The following is an 11583-nucleotide window of genomic DNA, read 5'->3' on the forward strand; positions in this document are numbered from 1 at the left end:
ATCTGCATCTAACAGAGGATTAAACAGCATTACCTGCTGGCTGAAGTCCAGAATGCCTTGGGAAAGAGAAGGGAAGACATATGTTTATAAGATGCAGAAGCAAATCTTTCCCTAGTACTATGTCTCCAGCCCCAGATCTCTCAGATAAGATTTCTCGAACACCACAAATCACTACACAATCTAGTGTGATTTCATTAGCCTTCATGGTTCCACCATTACCTTAACTCATGTTAATCTTCCTCTTATCTTCCATAGGCTATGATCCCTTATATTTTGACGTAAAACTGTGGACTGTTAATTTCTAGATTTTCAGGTAATTTGAGGTCAGGTGGGTAAAGAAATACTCTATTCGGAGCCACCCACACAGGGAGAACTAATGTGAGCAGAGGCTGATCCTTCCCCCAGGAGAGTCTATGGGGAGTCTCAGCCTCCAGCAACCCCTCACCTTTCTGATGCCTGAAGTGGAAGTACAGCCCCACCCCAAGGAAGAGCAGACCCAGCACAAAGCCCCCGACTCCACTCAGCATCTTGCTCTGTGCAGATCCAGACTGTGCCCCTGGGAGGAGAAGCCAGGGTTAGTGATTTTTTATCCCAAAGCCAACTTCTCTATTTGAGGTACTGAGATATCAAGCTTTGAAATGAGAGAAGCCTGCCCCCTAGAAGCACTAGCATAATTGTTCATTGCTGGAAAAGAGATTGTAAAATCACATTGAATTTCAGACATTGAACTCATAGCTATAACATGAGGTGTGACCCCAACATCTATTACATGAGGGGTATAGGATTCAATGAGGTTGAGTAGTTTGTCCATAGTGACAGCTAGTAAAAGCAGAGCTGGGGCTGGACTCCCCTCAGTCAGGAAGCCCCTCCATGGTAGAGGATGTGTCTCTTCTCAATGAACCACTCAGAGTGACTGAACCAGGAGTATGAGACCATACCCAGAGACAGAGGCCTGGTGCCCAGGGCAAATGGAGTGACCATGTCCTGTGACATCCTGGGAAGGTTCAAAACAAGGAGAGCCTCCTTCCCACCTGCTGAGCATAAATGCATTTCCAGGGAGTAGAGGCATTTGTGGAAACCACCACAGGGCTACTATCCCCAGGGACCTGTGCTGGAGAAGAGGAGAGAGTGGAGGGAATGGAAGTTTGGTGTGGGAAGAGGAGAAACCTGACACTCAAGGATAAGTAAAGTCCCCCTTCTGGTGGGTGAGGAGTTTCTGGGCTCAGAGAGTTTCTCACTCCATTCCACTGTGACAGGGCTCGCCTGGCTGGGGTGCTCCACTCGGCAGGTGTACACGTCTCCGCTCTGAGGAACTGTTTCGAGCATCACCAGGGTCTGGAAGGTCCAGTCTCCATTCTGGATCAGGCCTGTGGAGACAACGCTCGTCTCCTCTTCCTGGCCGTTCCGGAACCACCTGACTTCAATGGAGCCTGGGTAGAAACCATTCACAGAGCAGACGAGGAGGTTGTGGTGCTGCAGGGGCTTCGTTTTTGCAGGATACACAGTCACCTCAGGCTCCACTAGGAGAGAAAAGGTAAGAGAAATGAGTGAGGGAGACAACGTCGTTCTCCCTGGTGGGCTGCCTTCCTGCCTCTCTCCACACCCAGGCTCCTTCGGGGGCGGCTCCTCCCAAGCTGGTTTCGTGGCCCAACAGGACTCGGTGTCCTGAGCCTTCCATTTAGTCCTCCCAGCACGGACACAGCAGGGTTAGGAGGTGCTGAGGAAAAGTGTGGACTTTTTTTTCTTTTTCACATATTATAGCAGTTGTTCATTGTTGAAGTGTTTGCAAATATGTACAAAGCATGTAGTGTATTAATTAAAAGTCTGGCTGGCTTCAAAATCCAGGCCCTGCCCCTCACTGGCTGGTGCAGGGAGTTGTCTCAGTGCCTCTGTGCCTCAGCTTCCTCACCTCTGAAGGGGATAATCACAGTAACTTGTATCTTAGGGTTATATGAAGATTAATGCACCTAAAATATATAAAACAATGCTTGGAGTTTAGGCTTTAATAGTGTTAACTACTTATTTTCCTTGTGAACTGAGAGAAAATGTGATTCAAGAAGTATGGGTAGATTAGGAAACGGCCGTGGGGTAGATAGGGAGATAGAGTGTGAACTCCTGGGAATGCTATCTTGATACACTCACACCTTAGGAAGCCGCAGAAATGGTTCTGTCCCTGCGAAGCAGGAAAAGACAGAGGTGATTCTCTCCGCCTATGAGCCCAGCCCCAGGAAGTATGAGTGCTTACGGAGAACAGAAGCAAGGAGTGCCAGTCATGGAAATAAATTATTTTGTTTGCCCTCATCAGATCAACTCCAGGACTGTTGGCTGTGTTTCTCTTTCTACACTGACATGTGAGGTCAGGACAGGGTCTGGAACACATGAACACGTGTGCTTCATACATGGCAAAAAGCCTGACTTTACCAGACTCTCAATACAATTATTTTTTTAAAAAGGAAGAGAAAACTGGGAGGAAACATTTTTAGTATACCATAAAATGGTAATTTAAGATTTTACGGTATACTAAAAATGTTTCCTCCCAGTTTTCTCTTCCTTTTTTAAAAATAATTGTATTGAGAGTCTGGTGCTGACAATTTTACAGTATATTTCATTAAAAATAATGTCGAAATTCTTTTTTTTTTTTTTTTTTTTTTTTTTAAAGGAAAGACAGAGAGAAGGAAGGAAGGATAGAAGGAAGGAAGAAAGGGAAACATTTTTAAACATTTTCTTGTTTTATTGTATTCTGTTTCTCCGTTTTTGTTACATGGGCTGGGGCCGGGAATCGAACCGAGGTCCTCCGGCATAGCAGGCAAGCACTTTGCCCGCTGAGCCACCGCGGCCCGCCCAATGTCGAAATTCTTAAGAGGAGAGTATAAAAGGAAAAAAATTGTTAACATGGAAAATAACAAACAGAATTGAACTATACACCACAAATGGAAGAAAATGTTGACTCAAATATTAGCGTTGTTAATAATCTTACTACAGAGACAACCCATAAACTGCTGAAAAGAACACTAGGACCCCAGAGATAATAGGCTATATATAATTTTTAGAGGAGTAATTATGATTCACCAACAAATACGTCAAAGTGTTCAAGAGCCTCAGAAATCAAAGAAGTATAAATGAAGAAAACATAGATGTAAATTTTTTAATTGAAAATTACTACAAAGATGAATGTGAGGTAAATTGTGAGCTACATAAAAGAATAATATATAACTCTTTCAATGCTACTAACATTATTATAAAAACAGTAGCAGGTTATGTAGCACTATTATCAAAAGAGGTGTTTTTGGCATTTAAGTAACAAAATCATCATTCAAAAGGCTAGTTTCACAAATATTTTATCTATGTAAATATGTATACTAAGAATACAACAAAAGAAATTGCTGATTTAGACTAAAAAAAAACTCAAGAGGTCAAAGGTGCCTCAGAAGTTCCCCCATCCCCACCCCTCAAAAATTAGGCTGCTACTTTTTCTCAACGAAATGCAAACATACAAACAGCTCATGAACGTGGGTTTCAGGGATCTGAGAATGAAAGGTCAGAAAGGATAGACTGACCTTGTACATTCCTCACTCTCCTCCCTGAAACCTTCACCCAACTACACACACCTCAAATTTCCCTTCCCGGGGTGTTCTACCATTGCCGCATCGTTGTTTCTCCATCTGCAGCCCCACCGCCACCTCACCACTCACAGAGGTTACAAGAAAACCTGAAGGTCCCCTACTCCGTCCTCCCCAAACACCCACGTTTTGTCCCCTTCATGCCCTCACACCCAGGCCCTCCCGCGCTTCCACCCCGCCATACACACTCTCCTCTCTCACCTAACTTCGACCTCAGGTCCCATTGCACATGCGCTCACCTCGTCACTGCACCATGAAGCTCTGAAAGACCCCGCAGTTGTGTCTGCAGTACGCGTCCACCTGGCCGCGCTGTTTGTCTAGCATGTCCTACTGGCTTGTCCAGTACTCGGCATTCGGCAGCCGCAGCTCGGTCCAATCGCTGTCAAAACGTGCGAGCTCCTTCCGGTTATAGATGTATACGGCCAGGAAGCGCGCCTGCTTGGTCCCGTTGGAGAAATGACACTCAGCTTTTCCCTGCTCCATAACATGGGCTGAGGGGACAGTATCACCCGGTCACAGTGTGTGGTTGGCGATAGGGTGTGCATTTGGTCAGGGCGTGATTGTGAGAGGAGAGTGTGGATGGGGGGAGGAGTGCAGGGCCCGTGGGTGTGAGGGCACAGAGGGGTCACCCACCAATCGGGGCATCTGGGTGGAGGGAAGGCCAGATTAACCCAAGCCCTGGGGGGTCCGCTCCCCGCTGCCCTTCTGAGCGGAAGACCTCCAAGGCCGAGCTCTGAGGATTTGTCCCCAACACCTACGCCTACCCCACCTCCTCCTGGAGCCTCCACCCCAGAGAAAATCCTGCTCCCAGCTCTCATCTCCACTGCGCTTCACCCTCTCTCTAAATGCTTCCTGCCTTCTTCATTCTGTAAACCGTTCTTTGGTGTTGACCTTGTGCCATGTCAGGCCTTTTCTACCACTGAAAAGCGAAATTAAAATTAAAATTAAAAAAGCGAAAAACAGACATCTCCCCTCTACTCATGTGTGGAAACCCAGGGGCCTGAGTCTTCGAAATTCTAAAGTACTCTGCCCCTTCTATGGTCTGGGTCAGTTAATGTTTAAGCTTACCTGTTTACATAGAAAGAATGCACAGATGATCAATGTAGCAGGAAACCAGAGCCCTCTCTGTTAAGATGTTAATTTATACCTGTGCTGGTTTGAAAGGATGTATGTCCCCTAGAAAAACCGTGTTTTAATCTAAATCCCATTTGGTATAGGCAGAATAATCCCCATTCAATACTGTATGTTTGAATCTCTAATTAGATCATCTCCTTGGAGATGTAACTCAATCAAGAGTAGTTGTTAAACTGGATTGGGGGAAATGCGTATGCACCCATTTGGGTGGGTCTTGATTAGTTTCTCAAGTTCTATGAATGGGGAAACATTTTTGGGAATGAAGGAGATGCAGAGAGAGCAGAGCAGAATGACATAGCCACAAGAAGCAGAGTCTACCAGCCAGCAAGCTTTGGAGATGAAGAAAAATACCTCCCAAGGGAGCTTCATGAAACAGGAAATCAGGAGAAGAAGCTAGCAGATGATACCGTGTTAACCATGCGCCTTTCCAGATGAGAGAGAAGCCCTGACTGTGTTCACAATGTGCCCTTCCAGATGAGAGAGGAACCCTGAACTTCATCGGCCTTCTTGAACCAAGGTATCTTTCCCTGGATGCCTTAGATTGGACATTTCTATAGACTTGTTTTAATTGGGACATTTTCTTGGCCTTAGAACTGTAAATAGCAACTTATTAAATTCCCCTTTTTAAAGCCATTCTGCTTCTGGTATATTGTATTCTGGCAGCTAGCCAACTAGAACAATACCCTACTTCCCCTTCCGGAATCACACTTACTGTTAACCTATAATCTTTTTCACGAACCCCCTCTGCTGTCTTTGTCTTGGGCCCCTGTAACTGGCCCTGTTGATTCCCGCCTAATTGCGGAACACTTTCATACTGTGCCCTGTACCTGCTGCCATCAGAGAAGCATGATTCCCTGTTTGACTGCCTTCTTTCACTCCTGTAAGTAAATTCCTATAATAAAGGTTCATGTCTCAATCCTGTCTAGTGCTTTCTTTGGTTTCTCTGCTGGGAAGCCCCCTGTGAGCTGGAACATCATGTTTTAAACTCAGTGAAAGAGATAGACAAAGACCAAATGCAACAATTCAGACAGAAGAGAGAAATATCTAAAAAGAAAAGAGGGATTTCCATAACAGAGTGATAGGATGATCTAAATTATATCAGAATACAGAGAAGAACTCTGAAGAGTGACATTTAAGATGTGACATGAAACAGCTTAGCTGGGGAAGGGTGGGGTGTGGGATAAAAGAGGGGCATATTTCAAGAAAGATAATACCATGTGCAAAGGCCTGGAAGGATCAATTAATTTCTTGGAGGAACCAGAAAAAAACAGTTCACTGAAAAACAGAAAATGAGGGAAAGGATGGTCAAAGATTAGACTGAAGACATCACATGGAGTCAGGTACTTCAAAGCTATGTAGATAATGTTAGGTTATAGATTTATCTTAAATGTAATGAGAAACTATTGAATTTCAAGCATATTAACATCAATAGAGGCCCACAATTTGTTATCTGCATTCCTATATACAAAATGTTCTGAGAATCAGTCTTATTTTAAAGTTTGGCAGTAAAATTCATTTGTAAATCTGAACTGATGAAATAGTGGATCACATACTTCTAAGACTTTTAACAGTTACATGTGCTTCTGTTACTTGAAGATAGGTGGATGATTGATTGAAATGTAAATCTACATGAGTGTGTGTATATATATAGAGAGAGATATAGATGCACAGATATATGTGCATATGTAACTGAGAAATTAGGATTTGAGGGATGATTTTGCTTTCTGAATCAGTATATAGATAATCCTTTTTGCTTTCTGGTATATTAAAGTAGACCGAGGGGGACATGTGAAATCTCTGAACTGAAATCCAGCTGCCTTGATCTCTGATGATGATTGTATAGACTTTATCTTGTGTCCTTATGCTTGTAAGAACCTTGTGACTAACCTTCTCATGTAACCATTTATTCAGTTTTTCAACTTTCGAGGCTTGTGACCACTAAAGACAGCCCCTAATGTTTATTAATCAAGGGCCTTGGGTCTGCCTAGAACTAATCCGCCCCATGTCCAAAATCATCTTGGTAACTGAGACTGAATCTAACCAAAATGGGCCTGCCTGAGGTGCAATAGCTTCGTTAACTTATAAGTCACCTATGCCTCGTTATAAAACAAAAAATCATGCCCATCATCATATTAAGGCCACCATTTTGTTACATTCTGTGACGAAGCATGTAATCCATCTGCGCATGCTCAACAATTAAATCACCTCTAATTACATCATCTGGTGCCCTTGTGCTCATTATCCTAAAACCTGCCCATCTTTTAATGCTACAACACTATCAGAATTATTGCAGTTCAGTCACATACATTCAGGAGTTGTAACTGTTATTTCTAAATTCTGAGATAGTGAGTGTGTATAACCTGGTCATTCCCTGAAACTTTGGGTATTTGTGTGATATCTGAGACTCTAAGTCAGAGCACTGATGCTACGAAAGTTGGCATTACCCTATTCAAAAACTGTTTAAAAAGTTGAAAAAGTGATCAGACTTCAACTAGAGATAGGGAAGAAGTTGATCTGGATAAAACTAAGGTAAATCAGAATACAGGGTAATGGATAATATGGTCCATATATTAAAACTTAACTTCTGTGTGAGACCAAAGGAAGAGATGCTTATTTAGTGCAAAATTTATATTTTGAGTAGCGCATTATCTAATTTAACTTGTATGCCAGTTTATTTGAATACCATAAGTACATGGAATCCTGAATAGGGGGTGAGTTCTTGCTGGTTTGTATAGGTTAGTGTGATGCCCCAATATATCCAGGAGTAATTTAGGCAAAGAATAAAAAAGTATATGCAAACTCCTCTAGGGAAACTGGGGAGAAAGGAAGAAATATTCAACTTCCCCATCTGGGGAATTTCTGATATTCTTGCCAGCAGTGGGGACAAAAAATTTCAGTAGGCTGAGCCTTCAATCTTGGGGTTCAACCCTATGAAACTTATTTCTGCAAAGGAAAAGATAAGCATACTTTACAATTATGCTCAGGTCACCCCCAGAGAACCTCTTTTCTTGCTCAGATGTGGCTTCTCACTGTAAGCCAACTTGGTAGAGAAAATCACTACCCTCCTCCTTACAAAGGACATGACTCTCAGGTGTGTAAATCTCCCTGGAACGTGGGACAGGATTACTGGGGATGAGCTGGAACCTGTCATCGTGGGACTGAAAATATCTTCTTGACCAAAAGGGGAGAGAGAGAAATGAGACAAAATAAACCTTCAGTGGCTGAGAGATTTCAAACAGAGCTGAGAAGTTATCCTGGAGATTATTCTTATGCATTATATACAATTCTCTTTTCAGTTTATGGTGCATTGGAGTGGCTAGTTTCAGGCTAAATACCTGAAACTGTTGAACTGTGTTCCAGAGGCCTTGCTTCTTGAAGATTGTATAACTATATGGCTTTTACAATGTGACTGTGTGATTGCGAAAACCTTGTGTCTGATGCTCCTTTCATCCAGGGTGTGGACAGATGAGTAAAAGAAATGGGGATAAAAATAAATAAATAATGGGGAGGGGATAAAGCATAATAAATTGGGTAAATTAAAATACTGGTGGTCAATGAGAGGGAGGGATATGGGGTATGAGAAGTATGAGTTTTCATTTTTTCTTTCTATTTCTTTCTCTGGAATGATGCAAATGTTCTAAAAATGATCATGGTGATGAACACACAACTAAGTGATAATGTTGTGAACCACTGATTGTATGATATGGTTGGGCTATATGTGTGTGAAGATTTCTCAATAAAGATACTTAAAAAAAGAAAGTAAAGGCTGCAACATCCACTAGATACATAGCTGAAGATTGATTTTCTATCTACCCCCCATTTTATCCATCAAAAAGTCACCCAAATTCAATCCAAAATCTGTCCACTTTTCTTTATCTTTACCTTCATCACTGCCAGACTAAATGAAGCCACACTGACATATAGATATATATATGTCTATATATACACACACATATATACATATATACTCTCCTTGTAACCCTTCAGTGTGTTCACATAGCTCAGATTCCTTACCATGGTTCCCAGAGCCTTATATGATATAGCCCCAGTCTCTTTCTTCAACCACAGCGTATGCCACTTTCCCCCCTGCAGACTATGCCACAGCCACTCCATCCTTCTTTCTGGCCCTTAAACACAGCAAACATCTTCCCACATTTGGGCCTTTCCCCTGTTATTACTCTTTGGATCAACTGCTTCATAGATCTTCACATGTCTGGCCTCTTCTCATCATTCAGGTCTCTTCTAAAGGTCACTTTCTCATGGAGAGTTCCCTAATGCTCTCTATCCCAACACCTGACATATTTTCTCCTGGGCACTTATTAAGTGGTGAGATTTTATGCTTGTTAGGCCTTTGTTAGTTTATTTTCTTCCTCTTCTTCCCCTAGATGAGTTCGATGGGATTAGAGGTATTACCACTTTACTTACATTGAATTACCTAAGCCTAGAAGAGAACATAGTACATAGTATTTGCTCAGAAAAATATTTTGGTCTAAACAAATAAACACACGGTTCTTAGAACTGATTATTGTGGGTGTTTCAGTTTCCTTGGCTGTTCAGTTGGATACTGTGGAATAGCTTTAGTTAAACAGTGGGCTTTTATTAACTCACAGTTTTGAGGCTAAGATAGAATTCCAAAGCCAAGGACTGTGGCTTTGTGGGGCTGGCTGCTGGCCATCCTTGGTCCTTAGCTTGTCACATGGCAGAGCTTCTTGATTTCTCCCTTCTCTTCTGGGTTCCTTTGACATTCAGCTAATGACTGTGCCCTCTGAGGTTTCTCTCTGTGTTTCTGAATTTCCTTTTCTTATATAGGACTCCAAAATTAAGACTTAAAATCCATTCTGACAGGGCAGTGCAACGGTGGCTCAATGGCAGAGTTCTCACCTGCCATGCCAGAGACATGGATTCAATTCCCGGTGCCTGCCTATGCGAAAAAAAAAAAAAAAAAAAAAAAAAAAAAGAACCCCTCCTGATTGAGGTGGACCATACATTAATAAAGTAACCTCATCCGAAAAGGCTACATACAATGGGCTCACACCTACAGGAACGGATTCAGTGAGGAATGTTTGTTTTGTTTTGGGGGTGGTGTGGGGCTGTTTATGCACAACTCCAAACAACCATAGTGGGCATCCTGGAAAAGTGGAAGATCAAGTTCCTGTTGAAACACTAAATCTCTTCCACCACTTGTGAGAAATTCAGACAAATATGCCCTTTTAACTTGTCCCTTACATGGAAGAAACATTCAAAGGTAAGGAAAAGGTGAATTTAAGAAAAGGAAAATTTCGTTATTTCCTTCCTTCTGATGGATCTCGTATAGAACTTACATTCTTAAAGTTTTGGGAATTTTAAATGTGGGGATGACATTAACTATAGAAAGGAAAAAAGGATCTGGAAGTAGAATTACCAAACATGGCTAATTAAGGGTTATAACGAGGCCATAGTGAGTGAACCTATTAAATTTGGGACCAAGACCTGAGTTGGCCAATTGATTTCTATGTCCACTTACTGGCTTTCAGATCTCCGGGGTGTGGAAAGACTTCGCCGCCTCCCCGGGCCCCTGCTCAGGATATACAGGTGAACCACATGAAATTGCTGTCATATGACTATCTTTAACCTACAAAAAGAGAATTTTGTGTGATTTTTCCTATACTAGTTGAAACTTTTCTTGTAGGTATAGAGAAGAGAGTGGAAAGATGTAGAAGAAGCTGATAGTATAGAAAGGTTCAAAATAGATTCAGAAGGAACAAAACATACAACAGGTTTGCAGAAAATGCCTCAGTTCTTTAAACCACCCAGAGAACACCCCATAGATGCTCCAAAATGTATAGGGCCATCGCAAGCATGAAGCTGCTCTGCCTCAGCAAAGAGACAACACTAAATGCAACTTCTGTCAGAAAACTTCCAGTACAGGGACACAGGACAGTAAACATTAGGATTCAGGGAGGGAGGGAAGGAGGTAATGGGGAGGCCTCTTGACAGCATCTTCACACGTTAGAGAGACACCAACATCACAGATGCCATTGGAGCTATGAGTCTATACAGGATCTTACAGGAGAGGCCCTTCTATTGTCCTTTCATTCCCCACAAAATTTCAGAGAACTCTTCTCTCTTTTGTATGAATCAGGATAATAATGGGAACTGCAGGATGGGAAATTATTTTTCCACCGTTATCTCTAAATCCTCCCAAGATCCCGTGGGATTGGGATGCAGAACTGGAGAGTTCTTTTGAGCATTCAAGCTCTTGTTGCTATGGAAAGAATTTGGGATCCATATAATAAAGATCAATATTCCCTAAATAAAATGTCAGAAATTTTTGAAGGCCATGACTTCACATGACCTGAACACAGGGATAAACTCTTTCCTTCCCCTTCCCTCCCCATAGGAGCTCACCACCCAAGGCATGTAGTTGCCTCTGGTGTCCCTAGTCAAAGCCAGGGGAAGGCTCAGCACCATCAATGTCACAGTCAGAGCTGTCACCCAGGGGCCCTCAGGGAACAGAAAACACACCATGCTGGAAACCAGGAGCCAATAGGGTACAAGAGAAGCAGACAAGTCTGACCCAATAAGACCTAGGACCGCCCTCCACCCACAACCCAAAATATAGGAAAGAAGGAACTAATTTCTTTGACTCTGTGTTGGGTAACCTCAGTGTGGAGAGCCAATCAGCATCAGAGATGAGTGGTGTCATCAGTTGCTGGTTAGATATCTAGTATGAAGGTCCTCTTCTGAAACTTAGAATTTCCTTCTAAAAGTTTTGTGCAATTCTATCCGAGCCATTTTGACTGGGCCCTTTTGTGAAACTGATGACATGTCAGAATTATCCTTTCAATTG

General features: G+C 42.5%; 1 pseudogene across 1 annotated transcript; it reads right to left on the reverse strand.

Annotated features, from left to right (window-relative positions):
- Positions 1-266: 266 nt before the first annotated feature.
- Positions 267-11261, reverse strand: LOC143683223 (HLA class II histocompatibility antigen, DRB1 beta chain-like; annotated as a pseudogene). The gene is made up of 4 exons (XR_013175419.1): positions 11162-11261; positions 3860-4111; positions 1239-1520; positions 267-556 (listed from the first exon to the last, which is right to left on the reverse strand). The product of XR_013175419.1 is annotated as an HLA class II histocompatibility antigen, DRB1 beta chain-like (transcript).
- Between the last annotated feature and the right edge of the window lie 322 nt (positions 11262-11583).

This window comes from Tamandua tetradactyla, chromosome 5, assembly GCF_023851605.1.
Source record: "Tamandua tetradactyla isolate mTamTet1 chromosome 5, mTamTet1.pri, whole genome shotgun sequence".
NCBI classification, from domain to species: Eukaryota; Metazoa; Chordata; class Mammalia; order Pilosa; family Myrmecophagidae; genus Tamandua; species Tamandua tetradactyla.